Raw genomic sequence first — 21,637 nt, forward strand, 5'->3', positions numbered from 1 at the left:
TGTAGTTACCGCACACAAATTACTATTCTTAGGGAATGATACTTTTGTGATTCCCATTTTGTGGATCAGGTCAGTAAAGTATAGGAAGGGATATCTTCAGAGTGCCAGAGCTGGGATTCCATTGCGAAGCCTCTGCTTCCATCCACCAGACTGGGGTCTTTGGCTACCCCAGATTTCACATCCAACCAAGTCTTGCTAATATGCTGCAACTAGAGCTAATGGTCCATGGTCCTAGCCTGACTTTACTTTTGGACAGGTAATTTCCTGCCTTGAGGATTCTTTTAGTTCTCTGTCTCCTTTGCTAGAGGACAGTGTAGTTAGGTTAGGCCCTTGGCCTGTTGAATTTACCTGTCTTGTAAAGGATTCGCTCTGTCGATCTGACCAATGAACCGGAGATAAAGCTCGGTTATTCACTAATGTGCCTTGCCCCTCTAGCCACAGCCATATTTATTTGTTAAAGGCAACTTTCTGGAGAAGTCTCTATTGCAGAAAGAGTTAGGAAACATGGGACACTAAGGAGAAAGTCTGAAGGAAGATGGTCTGTGTGGCCTGGAAAGCACCCATGAACTGAGAAATCTTTGCATTCACCAGTAGATAGTACTGAAATATAAACTATTCTTAAGATACGTAGTTTGAATATGCTCTGCATTGGGAAAGTTTTTTATTATTTTTTATTTTTGACAATACAATGTAGAATTCTCAACAAGTAGAAGGCTTTATGCTTAGAAATATGAAGCCCATAATCTGAGGGACACAAAGTCTATGTGAACTTAAGGCTATGAAAAGGGACAGTATACTTTCTTCTCTCTCTCTCTCTCTCTCTCTCTCTCTCTCTCTGCTTAAGAAACAAATACTCCTGTTTATCTACCTCTTCAGGGCTCTTAGGTGATTGGCCGTTTCTCAGCATGAACTACCCCCCCCTCCCCCCCATGCAGATGGGAGTATTTTTCCCTAAGGGTGGGCATGACCCTTTTCTCACAGTGGAGAAAAGTTTGGTAAGAACTAGATATGGTTACTAAGCACTAGGGGGATTCAAGCAGATTGCTGGTTCTTCTTACTCTCATGCAATTTCCTATTTGAAATTCTATTTACAGGAAGAGACCGTGGACCTTAAAAACACTGGAGAATGTTCTTCTAAGTAACTGGCTTCCAGGGAAACACTGCCTAGTTTTCTGATTGATTTTTTATTTATTTTTATTTTTTATTGGATATTTTTTATTTACATTTCAAATGTTATTCTCTTTCCTGGTTTCCTGGCCATAAGCTCCCTATCCCATCCCCCTTCCCTTCATCTATAAGGGTGTTCCCCTTTCCCAACTACTCCCCCCCACAACATTCCCCTGCACTGGAGGATCTAGCCTTAGCAGGACCAAGGGCTTCTCTTCCCATTGGTGTCCAACAAGGCTATCCTCTGCTACATATGCAGCTGAAGCCATGGGTTTGTCCTATGTAGTCTTTGGGTGGAAGCTCTGGTTGGATGGTGTTGTTGTTCTAATTTGGTTGCTTTTAATTACAACTTTAGGTGAAGGGGCAAGAAATGCCAGAACCAAGGATTCTTTGGCAATTTGCATGACAAAAATTCAGTAACTTTGGAATTTTCTACTGCTGCTGCTGCTGCTGCTACTATTACTACTATGACTATGAATGCATCTCTATCTCTATCTGTCTGTCTATTTATCTATCATCCATCTATTGATCTATCATCTGTCTGTCTGTCTGACTATCTATCTATCTATCTATCTATCTATCTATCTATCTATCTATCTATTCATCTATTTTCTATCTACTATAGTCTATCTGTCTACTATCTATCTGTCCATTCATTCATCTATTATCCTATTTGTCTAGTATCTCTCTGTCTGTCTATCTGTCTGTCTATCTGTCTGTCCATCGTTTTGAATTCTGGAAAATTAATTTTTGTCACTCCTCCAGGGATCAACAATCATTTGCTTCTCTTTGTCAGGAGGAAAAGACCTGGCCACAAACTGACTTGCTGATAATGGAGAAATAACATTTAACGTTTGACATTTACCAGAACACATTCATTTTTGAGGCAGTCAGTGTACTGCCTTGTATTTTCACTCATCCTAATGTATCTACATCTCACAGTGAAGAAAGGTGGACCAGGACTTCCAAGAACACTGCTGTGATATACTGGGCCCCAAGTGCAAGCTGTTGGAGGTCTCACTTTGGTTACCCAGACTGATAAGATAGTTTATCTTCTACCAAGTTAAAGCAAGTCTTCTGTGGGCTGCGGTATGAATTTCTCTTCACTATAAACTCCTAGAGAAGGAGATTGCTCCCTCCCAGCTAAGTCAGGGAGCTTATCCGGTCCTTCCTCTCTCACTCCCTGAGCCCGGAGGAAGAATTGCAAGGCTGAGCAATCTCCCATGCGTTTCTCCATTTCCTTGCAAGTTGCCTGCTCAATCAGATGCCCTGTGATCTCAGGACAGGCTCTGATGATGGGAATTAGGCAGCTGGTTGCTCCATTTGAGTACATCACAGGCTGTGCACCTCCTGTCTGCCCTTTTTTTACTTGCAAAACGGAAATCTCTCTAAGCTCCATCATCTTTGACACCGCTGTGAAAACCAGTTTTAGCGATAAGATGAACGAAGCAGAATGGGCTGTGTGGCAGGGATATATTTTTGACCCCATATTTTAAAACTTTGGAGGCAGCAGACATATCTAAGAAAAGTTGTGCCTTGCCTGCTAAAATGGAAGATTAATATCCAATAAATTACCTCCCCAAGACCTTAGTCCCGGTTTTCAGTTTTTAATGCATGGTACCACTTCCTATCATGAAGAATCAATTCATCTTCTCACCCTGTTTCCCCTGACCCACTTTTATTTTTGATTAATGTGTTTTTATTTTCAAAATTATCCTTGCAATGTTTGAATTTTTAGTCAAAAGAAATCATAGAATTTCTCCTCTCTGAATATTTAAATGTAAGATAGGAGAGGGATTATCATCTGGGAATTATTTTGATCCAATCCTTTCTGGAGGCAGTAGAATTAATTTGACCTTTAAATGCCTCCTTCCGGACTATGATTCTCTAATAATTTGAGTCAGGTAAGGTGAGGCAAACCTCTGTGAAGTGGGACATAAGGTATGCAGTAGATTAATTCAAACATGAGACAATCCTTTCAAAACTATAATCAGGTAACCATCAAGAGCTTTTTACTTTCCTTCATGTCTATTTAAGTTTTATAGTTACCTTCATTTATTTATTTTGTCTGTTTCCGTGTGTGTGTGTGTGTGTGTGTGTGTGTGTGTGTGTGTGTGTGTGTGTGAGAGAGAGAGAGAGAGAGAGAGAGAGAGAGAGAGAGAGAGAGAGAGAGAACGCATATATGGGTATCAGCTACAGAGGTTGGTTCTGTCAATGAGCTACACTATTTGTAGGGACCAAACAAAGGTATTGATCTTGGCAGTATGTGCCCTTATTCACGGAGCCATCTATAGGCCCGGGCCCCTCCCCTCCCCACCTTTATGCCTTTCTACCTTTAAGATCTATCAATACATCATGAGATGGGTAACAGCATGGGGGTTACTTTCTAATTTTTGTCAATGTTTTCATTTGTACACTTCATTTCCTCATGAATTATCTCTGTCTGTCTATCTGTCTGTCTATCTGTCTGTCCATCGTTTTGAATCACTGAGAATCATGGTGGGGATTTATTCCTTTTCATCCTTGAAGGCTGTGTGATCTAGAAGAAAAAGCTTGAGTTTTGAAAGCAAAGGTATCAAAATTTGAAATAATTTTTTCCATCTTACTATCAGACAAATTAGGCTAATTCTTAGCACTGAGATCTCAGATATACTCATTATAAAATATAATAATCACATCACAATTTTGATCTTATTGGGGGATTTAATGAGAGGCTGTATGTGATTTTTCTGACATTGGATAGATGCCCAGCAAATGCCAATGTTACTCATCTTCTTTCTTCAGGCTATTGTATTTGCTAAAGGTTTGAATATGCCGCTGTCTACACTCGCATGGTGCTTACAAGATGGTAACCCACCCACTAAGCATTTTATTTTGAGATAAGATTTCATTTAGCCCACGCTGGCCATAGAGTTCCCATGTAGCCCAGATCTCAAGGATGACCTTGAACCTTTGCCTTCCCCTTCAGGATTGGTAGGATTACAGCCATGAACCATGATGTAAGTGTCACTCCGGAACAAGGGCAGGGTTCTGGGTATGTCAGGTAAGCACCTCACCAACTCGGCTACTTCCTCAGCCCTTGCACGTCTTATTAAGTCATCCAGTCTTCATGATGACCCTCAGAGGCAGACATTATTATATTCATTTTGTATGAAGAAACAACCCACATGTACAGAGAGCTTAAATTATACCAATAAAGTCATAAAACTAAACAGAAGAGAAATCACAAGCCTGAATCCAGGCTGGATTGTTTAGAAGTTATTTCAGGTTTCTGTTAGGACACTGACAAGTGATTCTGGCTTGCCCTACACTGGGCAGGGCCAATTATAGTTGAAAAAGCTTATGCTAGTTTTTTTTTTTTTTCTTTTTCATTGCAGGGGCAGAAAACACAACAGGAGCAACTTAAAGGAGATGGGTTTTCTAGCCTCAGAGTTCAGACTGAACAGGGCTTCTTGACAAGGAAAGCAGATAGCGTGTTCCTGTCCACGGCAACAGAAGGTAGAATATTTGGCTGAAACTAGACCAACCTGTAGCTTTAAAGCCCCACACCTCTAGTCCTTTATTTCCTTATAAACGTCATGTCTGAAAGGTTCTACCATCTTCCAAAATATCACCATCAGCAAGGAACCAAGTTTGTAAACATATAAGCCTATGGAGATTTTTCATATCTAATCCATAGCAGCCTCTTTGGAAACATTTTTTGTCTGAGGGTTTGGGCAGTCATAGGAGTTTTGCTATAATATACTGGGAAAATAACATAAGTAATTCAATTGACATTTTTTTATAAAATATTATTAGACCAACTCAAGAGTATAATCATTGCCTTTATTTATTCACTTATTTATTTGATTTATTTATTCATATGTGCCCATGTGGGTGCCTGTGAGGGTTGGAAAACAACACACAAAAGTTAGTTTTCTCCTTTCACCATGTAGATCATAAGGCTAGAACTCAGGTCTTCACGGTTGTCAGCAAGCACCTTTACCTGGTTAGCCATCTCACTGGCCCATGGAGAATGTATCTGACATGGCAATATTGGTTGCAGAGCCCCAGGAAGAATGTCTCTCTGTGTGTGGGTGTGTCTAATATAGCCATCTCCCCAAATGCTTGTAACTGTAGTTTTCTGAAAGCATCATTTAACTTACATGCATGTGCTCCAACTGTCACATATTACAGACAGAGAAATGAATGTCCAAGTGTAGAGTTAAGCTTACTCAAGTTAATTGGCTAATTGGTGGTAAAGTTGAGATAAGACCCAGGCCTTCATCCTCCAAATCAGGTGCCCTTGCCTTCTATCATATAACAATTCTATGGATAATAGTACCAGAGATAAAGGCTTGCAATGTGATTTTCCAGTGCCCCTGCCTAATCCATTTAGTGCATTGAATAGAACAGACATGCGTTTTTACACTGTAATATTTTAGGTTTTTTTTTTCCCAAAAGGAGACAATGTTACTTCTAGGTCCATAATTAATGTATCAGATGATGGCATTATTTTCCTCTTACTCTTGTTTCTAGGGCTGTGTGTAGAGTTCTTAAAAGCCAGACATCAGCCTGAGGCTGGTTTTGTGGTGAATATGCTTTCAAATGCCAGAGACCACATCTCTCAAGGGCTCTTTAGATAAGAGCATCATACGGACAGCACAGTTTTGGAATATTTTTCACCCTACCAGATACATGAACAGTACATTCAAGTACTCCCACAAACACAGGATGTCGAGTGTAGGATAAAAGGTGAATCCTTGGAAGGGCAGAAAATGCAGCCAAGTTGAAGAGGGAGGAGGAAAATAGAGTTAGAAAGGCACTCATAATTCAGTAAATCTAACTTTCTAAACCCTGCAAATGGGGGAGCATAGAATTGTCATGAGTCAGAAACTGCCATCAGGTGGTTCCTGGTTTAAGGGAGACTCCTTGCAAGGAAAGATGTATTGGTATTAGTTAATACCCTGAACATGCAGTTGCAACATGCCCTAATTATCTGTAACGAAATATTCGAATTTTGTCATTGCCTCAGTCTAAGTCAGATTTGTGCTCGGCGAGATTTGCGTGAGAAGAAACTTGAGCTTTAGAAGCTGAGGAGACGCTTCAGTTGGTAAAGTGCTTGCTACATCAGCAAGCACAGGGACCTGAGTTCAATTCCAGAGCTGGAGAGGTGAAGACAGGTGGATTCCTGGGGCTTGGGGACCGGCTAGACTAGTTGTGTTGGTGACCTGCAAGTCGAACATCTTTGTCTTCAAAGATAACATGGACAACACCTGAGAATGATACTTGGGTTTGATCTATACACAACACACACACACACACACACACACACACACACCCCTCATCTAAATGCAGGATATTTTAGTTTGCTCTTCTAATTTTTCCGGAAGCCTAAGAATGTTGAAAGTTATTAGTAAAGTAGACACTGAAAGTATAAAGACAGGACACCCTAGAGGTCTCGATTTCTGGAGGACAGAGAGCAAAATAAGAACACAAAGTAATCCCCCGGGGTTCCATTCATCTCCTCTAATCACTGTGGCTTTACAAATGTTCTCTGTAGCTCCAGTGGGCAACTGGGTCTGTAACTGTCTGCAGGCCATGCCTGGGAGCAGCCGGCCTACAATGATAGATTTGATATGCAAATGACAAGGCCATGAAGGGAGCTGGCTGATAAGACTCCAGACAAATTTCAAGTGGGGGGTCACGGTGGGGAGAGCTCAATGATCAAATTCACATATTGGATGTCTTTCCCCTCCTTTGTCAGAGGAAATATTTATTAATTAAACCAAAGAAGGCAAATGTGTACCCCATGAACAAATGAGAACATCAAAACCTTGGAAAAGAGTCGGTGGGAAGAGTTGGTGAGCCAGGAGGGGAGACCCTAGGGAGAGAAAGGAAACGAGAATTTACCGTTGATTCCAACAGGAATCGAACAGTCGCCCAATAAATGGATAAATCAAAGGTGAGAATTTCAGGTTAAAAAAAAAAATGCCACGGCTTCATTTCAAACCATTTGCAGCTTCTGGTTTATTTTCAGGAATGATGGTGGTAAAAATGTGGGAACCGAGGACACGGAATTTGTAGTAATTACCACTGGATGACAGTGTTTTCCAGTTCGCCAGCTCTTAAACTGCACTGTGTGTGGAAGACAAAACGATTTTAAAGGAAAGAATTTAGAAGTAGCGCAAAAGTGAAGGTGCTGAAACTACGTCTCAAAGGAAGTTGTGTGGTGTGCGTGCGTGCGTGCGTGCGTCCGTGCATGCGTATGTGCGTGATGCGTGCATGCGTGCGTGCGTGCGTGTATGCATTTTTACTTCTGGAATTTCAGATTTTTTTTCCCCCTCTGATTCTGCTTTCCCCAAGTTCAACCTATCACTCAGAAATTTCCAAGATGTACCCTGGCAAAGCCAGCTCGCTGGTGCACACACTGCCCAGTGAGGGAGGGTTTAAGTGGGATTTGCGGTTCTGCAATCCCTCACCCGGGGCAGGCAGTGAGGACTTTCTTCTGTGGCTTGGCAGCCTCATTCCTTCTCTTTGCGGCAATTTTCAGTGGAAATTACTTACTAGGGCTCATTGTGTTTTGGCAGCTGTTTCTTTCTGACGTCATGGCAGCATACATAGGCAAGAAGTAGGTAAGGCATCTTCCCCTCCTAGTTACGATTCCTTTATCATGAAGGTTGGGATTCTCAGCGCTGTCCTCACTCAGGGGCATCTAATTCCCAGAAATTCTGATTTCTGAATGGAGCCCAGGACTGCCTTCTGCTATCTAAACATTATTTATTTGTTTGCTCATTCATTCATTCATTCATTCATTCATTCATTCATTCATTCATTCATTCATTCATTCATTTCTGTGCCCATGTACTCATGTGCCTGTACTTATGTTCCAGAGTGTTCATGTGGAGGTCAGAGGATGTCTTATTGGAGTTTGTTCTTTCTTTCTACCAGGCAAGTCCCAAGGACCAAGCATAGGTCATAAGCCTTGACTATAAGTGCCTTTACCTGAAGAGCCATCTTGATACCCTATGATGTCACTTCTAACTGGGCTGTCACCTCAGTCTATTGTGTGGTATGCACAGCAAAATGGAATGAAGCTTTTTATTAGGTTCAATGGTTGAGGCGAACCATCAAGATGATTCTACTTAACTACAGTTAATTCAAGCTCGATTGAAAATTTAAGTGGTCTCATCTGTGACTGGTTTACATAAGTGTTCAAATCCTTGTTGGGGATGGACTGCAGAGACAGGGCCGCAGTTAAGAGCACTGGCCACTCTTTCAGAGGGCTCAGGCTTGATTCCAAGCACTTCCATGGCGGCTCACAATTGTCTGTAACTCTAGTTCAGGGGATCCAGCTGCTCGTTATGGGCCTGCACGCATGTGTGGTGCATATAGACACACATGCAGGCAGAACACAGATACAAAATAAAAATACAGAGGTCAAAGTACTCTTTGAATACCTAGAAGCATAAAGCATACAGCACTTTTGACATGATGTCAGCAGCTTGGTGTCTGGTCACTTCGTCCCTAACTCACCCACAGTTGGGAAAGCTTTGTCTCAGTTTTGCTGTGTGCCGACAATATTCATGCCCACATTAACTGTTTCATTTCCTGGGTTTGATCTCTTTAAAAGCTTTGGGAAGAGTAGGAGGAAGGATTGTAGGCCCTGAAAGGGATAGGAATTCCACAGGAAGATCAACAGTGTCAACTAACCTGGACCCATGGGGCTCTCAGAGCCTGAACCACCAACCAAAGAGCATACACGGGCTGGACCTAGGCCTCCCTGCTCACAGGCTTATGTATAGCAGATGTGCAGTTTGGTCTTCCTGTGGGTCCCTAGCAACTGGAGTGAGGCTATCCCAAAAGCTGTTGCCTGTCCATGGGATATATTCATCTAGCTGGGCTGCCTTTGCTGGTCTCAGTGGGAGAGGATTCACCTAGTCCTACAGAGATTTGAAGTGCCAGGGTGGGGGGATACCTATGGAGGCCGCCACAAGATCAGAGAAGAAGGAGAGGAGGGAAATGGGGGGGCGGAGAAGGATTGTGGGAAGGGTGACTGGGAGGGGGCAATGAGGGAGATGTAAAGTGATTAAGTTAAAAAAAAACAAAAACAAAGCAAAACAAACAAACAAACAAAAAACTAGCTTTGGCCTCAATGGAGGTTTTTGCAATTCAGAAATGTGCTTGCTTTCTCAACTACAAATAAAACAAATTTCCTGAATATGATCTTTTTAGAGTGATAGAAATTGAGAGATCCCTGTGGGGTCTTCTGACAAGCATTTTGTATCTATGAGACACTAAACAATGATCATTGAGGAATTGTACCCCATTTTGCTGATACTGGGCCTTTTCATGATTACATTGCCTCATGACAGGACTTTTAAAAGCATAACTGAGGGGCTGGAGAGATGGCCCAGCAGTTAAGAGCACTAGCTGCTTTTGTAGAGAACCTGAGTTCAGTTCCCACATGGTGGCTCACAGTCATCTGTAAGTCCTGCACCAGGGGACCTGACACCCTCTTCTAGCCTCTGTGGGTACAAGGCATGCATATGGTATGCTTACTTAGATGCAGACAAGCACCAAAACACATAAAGTAAAAATAAATAAAGACATTGCTTGACTTAGCATACATGATCATGGCTTTCACTCAGGATGACATTTTCTAGTTCCATCCCTTTTCCTGCAAAACTTATGATGTCCTTGCTTTTAATAGTTGACTAGTATTTCATTGTGTAAATGAACCACATGTTCTATATCCATTCTTCTGTTGTGAGACATCTGGGTTGTCTCCAGATTCTGGCTGTCACAAATAAGGCTAAGAAGACTTGAGCTTGATTTCTAGAATCTATGTAAAAGGCTAGGTATTGTAGGAAGAACTTTTAAAAAAATTTAATTTAATATTTTTATTTATTCACTTTACATCCCACTCACTGCCCTCCCTTTGGTCACCCCTCCCACAGACTTTCTCTCCTTCCCTCTCTCCTTCTCTTCTGGGTGAGGGGGGGGGGGCTCCTGCTTATCCTCTGATCCTGGTGCATCAAGTCTTTGCAGAGCTAGGCGCATTCTCTCCCACTGAGGCCAGACAGAGCAGCTCAGCTAGAAGAACACATCCCAAATGCAGGCAACAGCTTTGGGGATAGCTCCCTGTCCAGTTGTTCCGGACCTACATAAAGACCAAGTTGCACATCAGTAGCAAGAGCCATTAATCCTAGGTCAAGGAAAATGAGTCATGAGGATACCATAGCACCTACTTGCACAAGAATACACAATGCATTTGCGCACACACACCACACATACACACAAGATAATGGGCCTCCTTATGATATTTTCATACACATAGGCCATTAAAACCTTTTCTTATCTATGTCTCCTACAACCTTACCCCAACCCTCTCCATTTTATTGATCCTCTCCTTTCCCACAAGCCGTTCTCACTCCAGGCAGCATGGCTGGGCTATGGAAAGCCCGAGACCAAGGGAGTTACCTTCAGTGTAAGACTGGCGAGTGTAAGCCCACTCACCAGAGCATCATGAATGACAGAGTGCCAGTCTCTGCTGCCCTAGGCAGGACAAGACGTAGTCTTGGAAGGAACAGAAAAACTGCAATACCACTTTGTAGCAGGGAAGGAAATGGATTGGAGAGCAAGCCCTCTGCTGACATCATGTGACTCTCCTTTCCTACTCTTCCTACTGAATTTATACTCCTGTCTCTTTATATGACCAGGATGCAATTTGAATAGATACGTGATAGGCTGGCTTTTCAAGGCGATCCCAGGCAATTCTCCACTAACCATAGATGATCTGCATCTGGCTTTTACAGCTCATTCTCAGGGACTTAATTCAGCACAGACTCAATTCAGGGGTCAGTGGCCTAGGGGAATTTTGGTGGAGCCCTTTCGGATTCTTTAATTCCAGTGTTGGTCAGGGCTAAATTTATTTTTCGACTGATGCTAAATATAGCAGCTGAGTATTAAACGGCAGACACTGGAAGCAGTGTACTTTGAGATTATCAGCTGTTTATTTTAATCAGTAAGCAATGAGGAACATTTCCAGAAATGTCTCAAGGACAATCTGCCTGTGGACTTTTTTTCATTTTTTACCCCATGTGCAGGGCTGTACAGGATACTTTGTAGGTTCAATGTCCAGACTGCCAAATCCTTTCAGGGCAGAGTGGAGGCAAAAATGTCCTTCAAAACATTTAGATCCTCCCGATCTTTCTCTCTCCCTCCCTCCCTTTCCCCCTCTCTCTCTCCCTCTCTCCCTCCCTACTCCCCTCTCTCTCCCTCCCTCTCTCTCTCTCCTTCTCTCTCTCTCCTTTCCTTTCTCTTTCCTTTTTCTTTCTTGACCTTTCCCCTTCATGGGAACCTCAGTAATATCCCCCTTGTATTTAGAACTTGGGACAAGGATCAGAGGTAAATGACTGCCACCCTGCTCAGTGCCACTTTCCCAGGGGGACCTGACACTTCTAGGAGCCAGTTCATCAAACCAAGGATGCCTCCAGGTGTTAATCCAGACAGTAGCAATGGTCAGGGGTCAGTATTGGCACTTGCATCACCTTCATGTTTCCCAAATGACTTTATGTTCAAACGTTTGCCAAACTTACGCTGGTTTAAAAATAGGAAGAGCGAGAGGAGTGATAAAGAAGTACATCAAAATGTGAAAATATTTTTATGAACCTCATTATTTTTATTATTTTGTGGAGGTGACATTTATTGATTTTCTTAACTTTTATTTATCCATTTCTTTGGAGGCAGAGTCTTTCTCTTTTTGTCAACTGGAATGCACTATATAGCTCGCATTGGCCTCAAGACTCACAGAAATCCTCCTGCCTCAGCTTCCCAAGTGCTGGAATTACAGAGGTGAGCAACCACACCTGTCTGAAACTCATTTGTTTTTTCATGTAAGAATATACATTCACTTAAAAATGCATTTGGGGACTCACTTAGCGATTTAAAGTTGTGGTGGCTAATGGTGGCTTCAATTTCCCGCTCAGATTTTACTTTACATGTTCAGTCTTATTTTTCTGCTATGTTAGGTTCTCTATGGTCAGGAAAGTCCCATTCGAAAATAAATAAAAGTAGCAGAGCGTCTTGGCAAATGCCTATAATGTCAGCACTCAGTAGAGACAATGGGAGAGCCACTTCTTTGAGGTCAGTCTGGTCTATGAATTAAGTTTCAGTCTAGCCATGGCTTTGCAGTAAGTTCTATCTATCTATCTATCTATCTATCTATCTATCTATCTATCTATCTATCTATCTATCTATCATCTATCTATCTATCATCTATCTATGTCTATCATCTATCTATATCATCCTTCTATCTATCTATCTATCTATCTATCATCTATCTATCTATCTATCTATCTATCTATCATCTATCTATGTCTATCATCTATCTATATCATCCATCTATCTCTATCATCTATCATCTATCTATCTATCTATCTATCTATCTATCATCTCTCTATCATCTATCTATCTATCTATCTATCTATCATCTATCTATGTCTATCATCTATCTATATCATCCATCTATCTCTATCATCTATCTATCATCTATCTATCTATCTATCTATCTATCTATCTATCTATCATCTCTCTATCATCTATCTATCATCTATCTATCATCTATCTATCTATCTATGTTAGTGAAACTATAAAATTGCACAATGAAACTATGCACAAGAAACAAAGACTGATGGCAGATTAATCTCTGCCACAGGAATTTAAAAGTTAGCAGTATTGGTGCAGGGAGATAGTTCAGTACATAAAGCATATGTAGGACCAGAGTTTGGGTCCTCTGACCCTAGTACATACCAGGCAAATGTAGCATGACCTGCTTGTAATCTGAGAGGTTGAGAGGTAGAGACATGGGATCCATGTCAAGCTGGCCAAGTAAAGCAGCCATGTCTGGGTTTAAGTCTGAGGGACCCCACCTCAGTGTATAAGGTGGACCAAGGCAGAGGACCCTGCCTCAATGTGTGTATGATGAACTATGACAGAGGAAGTTAACTTTGCGTGTGTACACATGTAAATATGCAAATATGTGTACACACCATACACATATAAAACTACCAATGTGATTACCGTTTCACTAATAAATGTAAATAGATCCTTATGGTATATTGAAGTTAAGAGCATCAGATGGGCATCAGAGTTTTGTTTTTTAAATCTGCAAATGTCAATTGAAATCTGTGCCTTTGCTAAAATGAGACATTGGTTGTTTCTGTTCCTTTTTCCACTTTTGAGGGGTAGCTGAATGGAATTTTGGTATGCATGTTTACACATATACATATGTGTGGGCATGTGCCTGTGCACATATGTACTTGTGCATGTGGAGACCCTAACATTGATATGAGAATCATGCTTTCTTGCTTTTTAACCTTATTCATTCAGATGAAATCTTTCAGTCAAAACCAAGGCTCGCTAGCCAGCTTGCTTCAGGGATTCCCTTTCTCTGTTTTCTAAGATCTAAATTATAGGGCGTCTGTGACGCACACCTAACACTTTTGTGGGTTCTCATACTTGGGCAGCAACCACAGTAACTACTTAGGTATCTCCCAAGCCTGAGGCATTCTTGTTACTTGGAGTGAAATATGTCCCAGTTTGGGTTTTTCATAGTGCATTTCCAATGTGTTCTACAAGCATCAGTGCCATAGTTCACAGAAGGCTTTGTATTCATTTTCTTTACTCACAATGTATGTTTAGGAATGGATACTCCTAAGGAAAATAGAAAATAAATCAAGATGGTAAGACTCATTTTAGTCTTAACGAGTTTTAACATGTATTTATTAAATTAGTAAGATAACCCCAGTACTGTGTATGTCTCACTTTGGGTTTTATTCAATAAGCACAATCTGAGTAACCAACCAAATGTCTAACATAAATCACCTACCCAGGCTGGAGATATGATTGAGTTGGTAAAGTGCTTACCTTCCATTCATCAGGATCTGAGTTTAAAACCCAGAGATCCTTAAAAACATAGTAGGCATGGAGGTGTGTGTTTGTAATTCTAGCTCTGGGTAAACAGAGAAGATGGCTCCTTGGGGTTCACTGGGCACACAGCTGAACCTAATTGTCTTGCTCCAGGCCAATGAATGACCCTATCTTAGGAAGAAAAAGAAGTATGTAGGTCCAGAGGAACAACATCCATGGGTGTCCTGTGGCTTCCACATGACAGGTACATACTTGTAAATACCTGTGACTGCAGGCATACAAACCTTCATGTAAACCCCACCCACCACAAGCTCATATACTCTCCTGCCCCCAAATATCTCTGTTCTCAAATTTGTAGACCAGGAGGAGAAAGGGACAACTAAACAGACAAGCGTCTTGTAATATGGTTTAGGATTTAGCTATAGGGATGTGGAGGAGACTGGCTTTCTCCTGGGCTGAGGTAAAAGGTAGTTCTAGAAATGTGTTTAAGGGTCACTGTCTTAGAGTTTCTACTGCTGTGAAGAGACACTATGACCATGATGACTCTTATAAAGGAAAACATTTACTTGGGGTGGCTTACACTTTCAGAAGTTTAGCCCATTATCATCATGGAGAAAAACATAAAGGCACACAGGCAGACATAGTGCTGGAGAAAGAGCCGAGAGCTCTGACTTGACTCACAGGCAGCAGCAGGAGACTATGCACCACACTGGGAGTGGCTTGAGCATATACGACTGCAAAGCCCACCCCCAGAGTAGTACGCTTCCCTAATAAGGCCACATCTCCTACTAGTGCTGCTCATTATGGGCCAAGCATTCAAACACTTGAGTCTATGGGGGGAGGCATTCCTATTCAAACTACCATAGCTGCCCATCCTATGAGACCATACAGGCATAAACTCACCCGTTCACTTCTCTAAGAGCTTCTGAAATAGCTACAGACCAGTTGAGTTAAAAAATGGATGATTAAGTGAAAAAAATGTCAGGCAATAAGACTATATTGGTGAGATAAATTATCATAGCCTCTGACTTATTAGTGAATGACCAATATTTAGCAAATGAGTACTTGATGGGAACTGTTCCATGTACTCTGAGAAGCGCAGGGCTTTATATACAAGGGGCATAAGGAATTGATTTAGTTAGAAGATTAAAAATGGACTGTGAGACTTATAGATCAGTCGGGACTGGAAAGATGAGTGAAAGTTAGCGGCCAAGCTGTGATCCAGTCTGCCCAATGCTGAAGGATGAGAGTGTCTGAATGTGGACAGAGACTGGAAATGGTTGGCACAAGATTAGACTGAGGAATTACCTATGTTGCTTCAAGATAGCGTTCTGTTGCGTTTCCTTATCTGTATGGTACTCTGGTTGGTTTCAGCTTCTCTATTTTTATTTCTATTTTTATTTTATGTGCATAAGTGTTTTGCCTGAATGTATATGACTGTGTTCCATATGTGTGCCTGGTGCCTTTGGACAACATAAACAAGCCAGATGCCCTGAAGATAGAGAAAGAGAAAGTTGCGAGCTGCTATGTGGGTGCTGAGAATTGAACCCAGGTCCTCTGAAAGAGCAGCGAGTACTCTTTACCACTCAACCATGTCTACAGCCCCCAGTTTCAATTTCTTCTTCAAGGACTTTTAGTAATTCTAACTAAATATTCCCACTCAGACAGGTTAGTCCGAGTTATACAACAAAGGGCACATCCTCCAGACCCAGTTGATATGGTATACTTCTGTCATCAGTATCTTACTTAAAATCTGAGCTTTTCTATGAAGCTAAGTGAGCACCAGGGATAGGTTTTGCTGGGAAATTAATATCACAAAGACTGTTAGAAATGATAACGTCATGCAGATTTGGTGAAGTATGTTAGACAGTCTTGAGGCCATGTTGAAATTTAAACTACTTTCTAAATGGAAATAGATATTAATTTTCTGATTGAAAGAAGTGGCATTATCCAATCACGCTTTATTAGACGTATCACAGGGCTGTGTGAAGGATGAATGAGTTGAATATGGTCAAAATAGAGACAAGATGACGCTTTTGAAATTATAGCAACAGTAAAGGAGGGTAGAACAGAGATGAGGGTAGAATGGTCATAGTGAAGGTAGAGATTGGGAACACACTTGGGAGTCAGTGTTGCTAGGAGTCAGTGATTAACTGGATGAGTTTGCTAAAGGAAGACGACTCCCAGGGCTGCAATGAGAATGAATGGATGTATGGAGTTGCTAGGTACACTTAGGAAAGGTATGAGGATCAAGAGCTTATATCTGGAACACTGAAATTTGAAAAACTTAGCAAGATAAGCACATGGGCCCATTATGCAATGTTGGCTTGAATCTCAATAAAGAGGCCTGAACTGAGTTCAATATTTGAGCATCATTGATTGGTTCAGTGATTTCAAAGTCGGGGGAGCTGATGAGATTTCCTGAAGGAAATAGTTGAATCTCCAATGCTGTAAGAAGAACAACATAAGGTTTAATGTGGAGATGTAGTCGCTCACTGCAATTGTTTTGACTGCCTAACATCTAAACCATCTTTCTATGCTTGGGGAATTACACTTAGGGGACTTGTAAAGGATAGATTATGCTGCACCTGGTGAGTGTTCTGAGCATGCTAGGTGTTTAATTGCAATCTCTCTTACAGCTTCAGCCACCTGCTGAACTTGTACTGAATTGAGATTCAGGAGCTAGTTGATGGAGTTTTTTGTTTTTGTTTTTGTTTTTGTTTTTCAGAAGAAAAGCCACACCTCCCATGGTTTGTGCCAAGGCAAGTGCCTTTATGTGATTAAAACTATCTCTCTCAATTGTGCTAAGTCAGATGGACACTGAGCCTGGTGCATGATAAGCACGTGCTCTAAAGTCAGCTGTGATAGCTCATTCTTACAGCCAACTTGGATGCATCTAGAATCATCCAACAGATACATTTCTGCCTATGCCTATGAAGGTGTTTCCAGAGATGTCCACTGTGGGTGGCATCATTCCATAAGCTCGGGTCCCAGACTGAATAAGAAGGGGAAAAGGAGAAAGCCAGCTGAGCACCAGCATTCATCTCTTCCTGATTTCTTACTGTTGAAGCAACAAGACAGGCCATCTGACGCTTCTGTCATCACAGCTACAACCATTTTTGCCACCATAACTCCCCTCTCATGATGGATGGTACTGTGAGCTAAAATAATTCTTCACTTCTTTAAGTTGCTTTGGTCAGGTAGTTTGTCACCAAAATGAGAAAAGGGACCAGTAGATCAACTATCATTGTTTTCATTGTATGGATGAAAATGTGACTTTGCAAGGCTCCAACGAGATCCAAATTCTGGGGCTGTCTTATTTCCAAGTTCACGTGCAGTGTTGTATCAAAGCTAACACAGAGTATCCACAAAGTCAGTATATTGTATAATATTTGACAAGTTTGTTAAATGTACTGACCATCCCTTTAAAACCTGTGGCAGTGTTTTTTTTTTATTTATATATATTTAGTATGCTTGTCTCTGTATATATGCATCAAATAGAGAACACCTTGCAGGAGTCGATTCTCTCCTCTTAGTCTCCGGGTTCAAACTCAGGCTATCAGGCTTATCAGCAAGCTCCTTTACTCACTGAGCCACCTGGATGGTCCAGTGGTAGTGTAGATTGCTTTTGATCTGGGTATATAAAATGTAGCATTAGAACATAAGATATACACACATTTTGGGGTAAATTTATATGTATGAAAATATTTTGTCTTTTCTTTCACTTTAATTTTCTCTTGCAAGGCTGAAAGTTTCCTATGGCTTTTCTTTGGTAGAATGAGAAAAGCCCCTTCAGATACTGGTGATTCTATCAAGGGAGTCTGTTGCTAAAAGTACCATTTCATTTGCTCAGTTACTTTGACTATGTCTCAGAAAATGTTCGACTTTCTAGAGATACTCTTCCTGATTCCCAGTGTGAGAGGGTTTACAGTTCTATGACAAGCAGCTGAACCTATTTCTAAAGCTGACTTGGTTTGCATACTAAGAGTCCTCTGGGATTTTGCTAGGGCTAGTTGTCCTGAGCATGTGCAGTGGCTGCTATTCTGAATGAAAGAACTAGTTTGTTTGTGCTTTAATTATCTCTTCTTACAAGATCTACCCAGCAGTATTGCTGCACGCAGCTTGAAAGAATTTAATTAAACAAACAAACAAAAACAGCCCTTGCTTTTGTTGTTATTGTTGGTCTTAGTTGCTGGAATGAAATCAGGCAACGATTGTGCCAGTACATGGAGATTTTTTTCCTTCTTATGAAGAAACTGCTATTAAGACTAAGGACAGAAACACTTAGGTACATAATACAAGATATTTTATTTTTCCACGTGAAGTGTCCCCTTCTTTGCAATGGGCTAGAAATGCAAATTCTGAGATGAGTACCTTTGCTTTCCATGGAAAGTTCCATGAAAATTCAAAGAGAATTAAAGGATTTACTAGGAGCTCAAGTATCTTTTTATTTTTTCAGAAGAGTCTCAGAAAAGTTAACAAAAACATATTGCAATGACATAGAAGCTCAATTCTGGAAATAACTCAAAGGTCATATGGTCTACCTGGGTAAAAGGAAAAGGGAGAGCTGGTACAAATGAAGAATGGTTAGTAGCCGAGATGAGTTCTTCAGCTTCTAGTGACCCAAGATTTTATTACCAGACAAAAATATATTAGATTGTTCATTAAGCATGTACATATTTATTGTAGGAAAATGAAAGATGAGCAAGGCATGGAGATTTCTCAAAGGTTTGTGTTGTGTCTGATACATTCCTAGAAATCAGTGCAGGAACATAGCTCTTTTTGTCTGAGCTTCTTTTATTTCTTTTTCTCAAGTCTTATGAAACTTGGCAGAGGAAGAAAAGTAGATAAAAAAGAAAGGAGAATCTGATATTTCCCCAACAGTTGTGAAACCTGTTTGCTACACTTGGGGCATGAAAACTGAGTTTTGATTCTTAAAACTTAACCAGATGGAACTTACTTTTACTAAATACCTTCTTGCTATAGGCCACTGTCTGGGACCAATGCAGACATTTAAACAAGTAAGAAATTGTAACTGGCTTTCTTTTCAAGACACTTTTGATATAACTTGGCTAAATTGACTGCATGCTGTGTATATGTTTAAATTAAAAATGTATTTATTGTTAACATGTATGTGTGCACATGATACATTAATATACATGTGCATGTGCTACAGTACACTTATGAAAGTCAGAGAGTAACTTTACAGACTTAAGTTTCTTCTTTCACAGTGGGTTCTTTGGGTCAAAGTCAGGTTATTAGGCTTTCTGGAGAGCACTTTTCCCTACTGGCCTATCTTTCTGGGCTATTTTGTATATTTTTAAAAAATGCTGATTTCTAGTACAATGGCATGCACCTGCAGTCCAGGCTACTTTGGAGACTGAGATGAGAGGATTATTAGAGCCAGGGTTCAAGACCGGTCTAGGCCCCATAGTAAGACCTTGTTTCAAAAAACAGAAAAAAAGATGGCAGCTTTGAGATATTGTTCAATATTTTAGGTAAAAAAGGGGCTCAGTGAGAAAAGAAAGCTACTTTTTCTTTCAGTTTCAAATTCTACCCAGTATTTAAGGACAGACACTGTAGAGTTTCTTTGTATTGATTGCTTAGATCTCTGTGGGTGTCCATGTAACCTCATTTCAGATACCAACAGATACTTGTTTCTTTCCTGCAATAGAGTTTTTCCCTCCCATTGAGGCAATCTGATTCTTAGTCATTTTAACTAAAGCTGTGAGAACTGAGTAAGAGATATTGATATGCTTATGAATGTTTTAGTTTTTACCGTTTTCTAAATAATTGTTGAGCATCTATAATGTTTTAGGTGTCAGGTGCTTAGGACAGAAGAAAACACCAAAGCCTGGTTTATGAATGTGTATATTATGATTGGTGCTCTATATAGGCATAAGTGGTTGAGATGTTCTTTAAACCTTTTAACAATAGAAAGTCACCATTCTGCGTAGTGTTCTTTGAAGGCCACTTACGAAGGTACTTCCTCATAGCACCTATCTTACCAGATCTTACTTATTTTATTCCTTTAAAACATATGAATGAGAGCCTGGGGTGATTGCTCAATTAGTAAAGTGTTTGCCTTGCACCACAAGGGTCTGAGTTTGATATGCTCAACCCATGTTTGAAAAAGAAAAGAAAAGCTGGGCATAGCAGTGCACACTTGTAATTACTGTGCTAGTAAGGCCCAGATTTCTGGGCCTTCATGGCTAGCCAGCTTAACCTACCAGCCCCAGGCCTGTAAGAGACTCTGTCTCAGAATAATCAATCAACCAATGGTGGACAGAACCTAAGGAATGGTATCTGATATTGTCTTCTGGCCACCATATGCATGCGCGAACAGATGCATCCTCATCCACAGGAACACATGTGCATGCACACACAGACATGCACATAAAATCACATAGATAAGCTTCATATAGTGGGACATGCTTAGAATCTGAGCACTTGAGAGAAAAAGGCAGAAGGATTATAAGTGCCAAGCTTACCTGGGCTATATAGAGAAACACTGGTTCAAAGAATAAACAAACATTAACACCCCAAACCACACAAACATCTTGGAATGGACCACAGCCTAAGAATTAAAGGATTAGAATCAGTAAATGCCCGGGAGATCTTTTGTGATATGATATTCTGGTCTATATCAGACCAGATGTGGTATGCAGGTATGCAGGTATGCAGGTATGCAGGACATGAGTGTTGATTGAAGGGGGAAGCCAAATGGTAGTATGTATGAAAGTGCAGAACCTTAGAGGTGGGGTAGTGATGAAGGGCCATGGTGAGGAGGGGAATCCAGGAAACACTGAGGAGAGGGAGAGTGGAGATAAGATGTAAGGAGAAGGGCAAGGGAGGTAAATTCAAGTGCAGCCACAGATTTTTGGTTATCTGACCTTGATTCCTGTACAGATCAGATCTCTCAGCCATTGCATCTGGAGAGCAGAACAGGATCTCTGAAGATCCTTTGGAAAACACTTTGAGAAACCAAAGCTGAGCCATTGATCTAGTTTCAGCTGGAAACATAATATGACAGACCTGTTATTGCATGTGAACCGATAGCTTCTACTTTGTTTTACAAATACATGTTGAAGTATCAACCAATTTTGTAATTATTAAATATAATCTAATTTAACCTTTTTGCCTCTGATTAATTTATTTATAATCTCAGGATTACACCCTTGTTCATACTTTGCTATATAATTTTGAAGCACAAAATGAGACATCTATAAAACATTAACTTCTTGCACTTAGGAAGGTCAATCTTATATATTATATCAAATTTAAATAAATCAAACATGGACCATGAACCTTTATCCCACTTTCTAAATTTAGAGCTAGAGAAGTATTTTGTTGAGGCTGGGTGCACACCCCTTGGAAGCATGGGTTTGTAATTGAAATGTTGACACGACCTTAAAGCATCACAGTGTGAGCAGTGTTGTTCTAATAAATCTTGTCCCTAATCCTCAGAGAGGACCTAAAGAAGAGATTCACTTTCTGTATCAGGTTTCATTTACTGAAAGGCTTCTGAAGATAAAGCTCATAAACTATGGAGGGACAG

General features: G+C 40.7%; 1 long non-coding RNA gene across 3 annotated transcripts in view; it reads left to right on the forward strand.

Annotated features, from left to right (window-relative positions):
- Positions 1 to 21,208, forward strand: part of LOC148000279 (uncharacterized) — a 72,621-nt gene extending 51,413 nt beyond the window's left edge. Inside the window, exons 6-9 of one of the 3 annotated variants that reach the window (XR_015641853.1) lie at positions 4,545 to 4,665; positions 6,182 to 6,319; positions 6,914 to 7,111; positions 16,808 to 21,208. This is a non-coding gene — a long non-coding RNA (uncharacterized LOC148000279). The remainder of the gene's footprint in view (positions 1 to 4,544; positions 4,666 to 6,181; positions 6,320 to 6,913; positions 7,112 to 16,807) is intronic. The other 2 variants (XR_015641855.1, XR_015641854.1) reach the window with 2 other exon arrangements.
- The last annotated feature ends 429 nt before the right edge of the window (positions 21,209 to 21,637 follow it).

The sequence above is a fragment of the Rattus norvegicus genome, chromosome 17, assembly GCF_021556685.1.
Source record: "Rattus norvegicus strain SHRSP/BbbUtx chromosome 17, alternate assembly SHRSP_T2T, whole genome shotgun sequence".
In the NCBI taxonomy this organism is placed as follows: domain Eukaryota; kingdom Metazoa; phylum Chordata; class Mammalia; order Rodentia; family Muridae; genus Rattus; species Rattus norvegicus.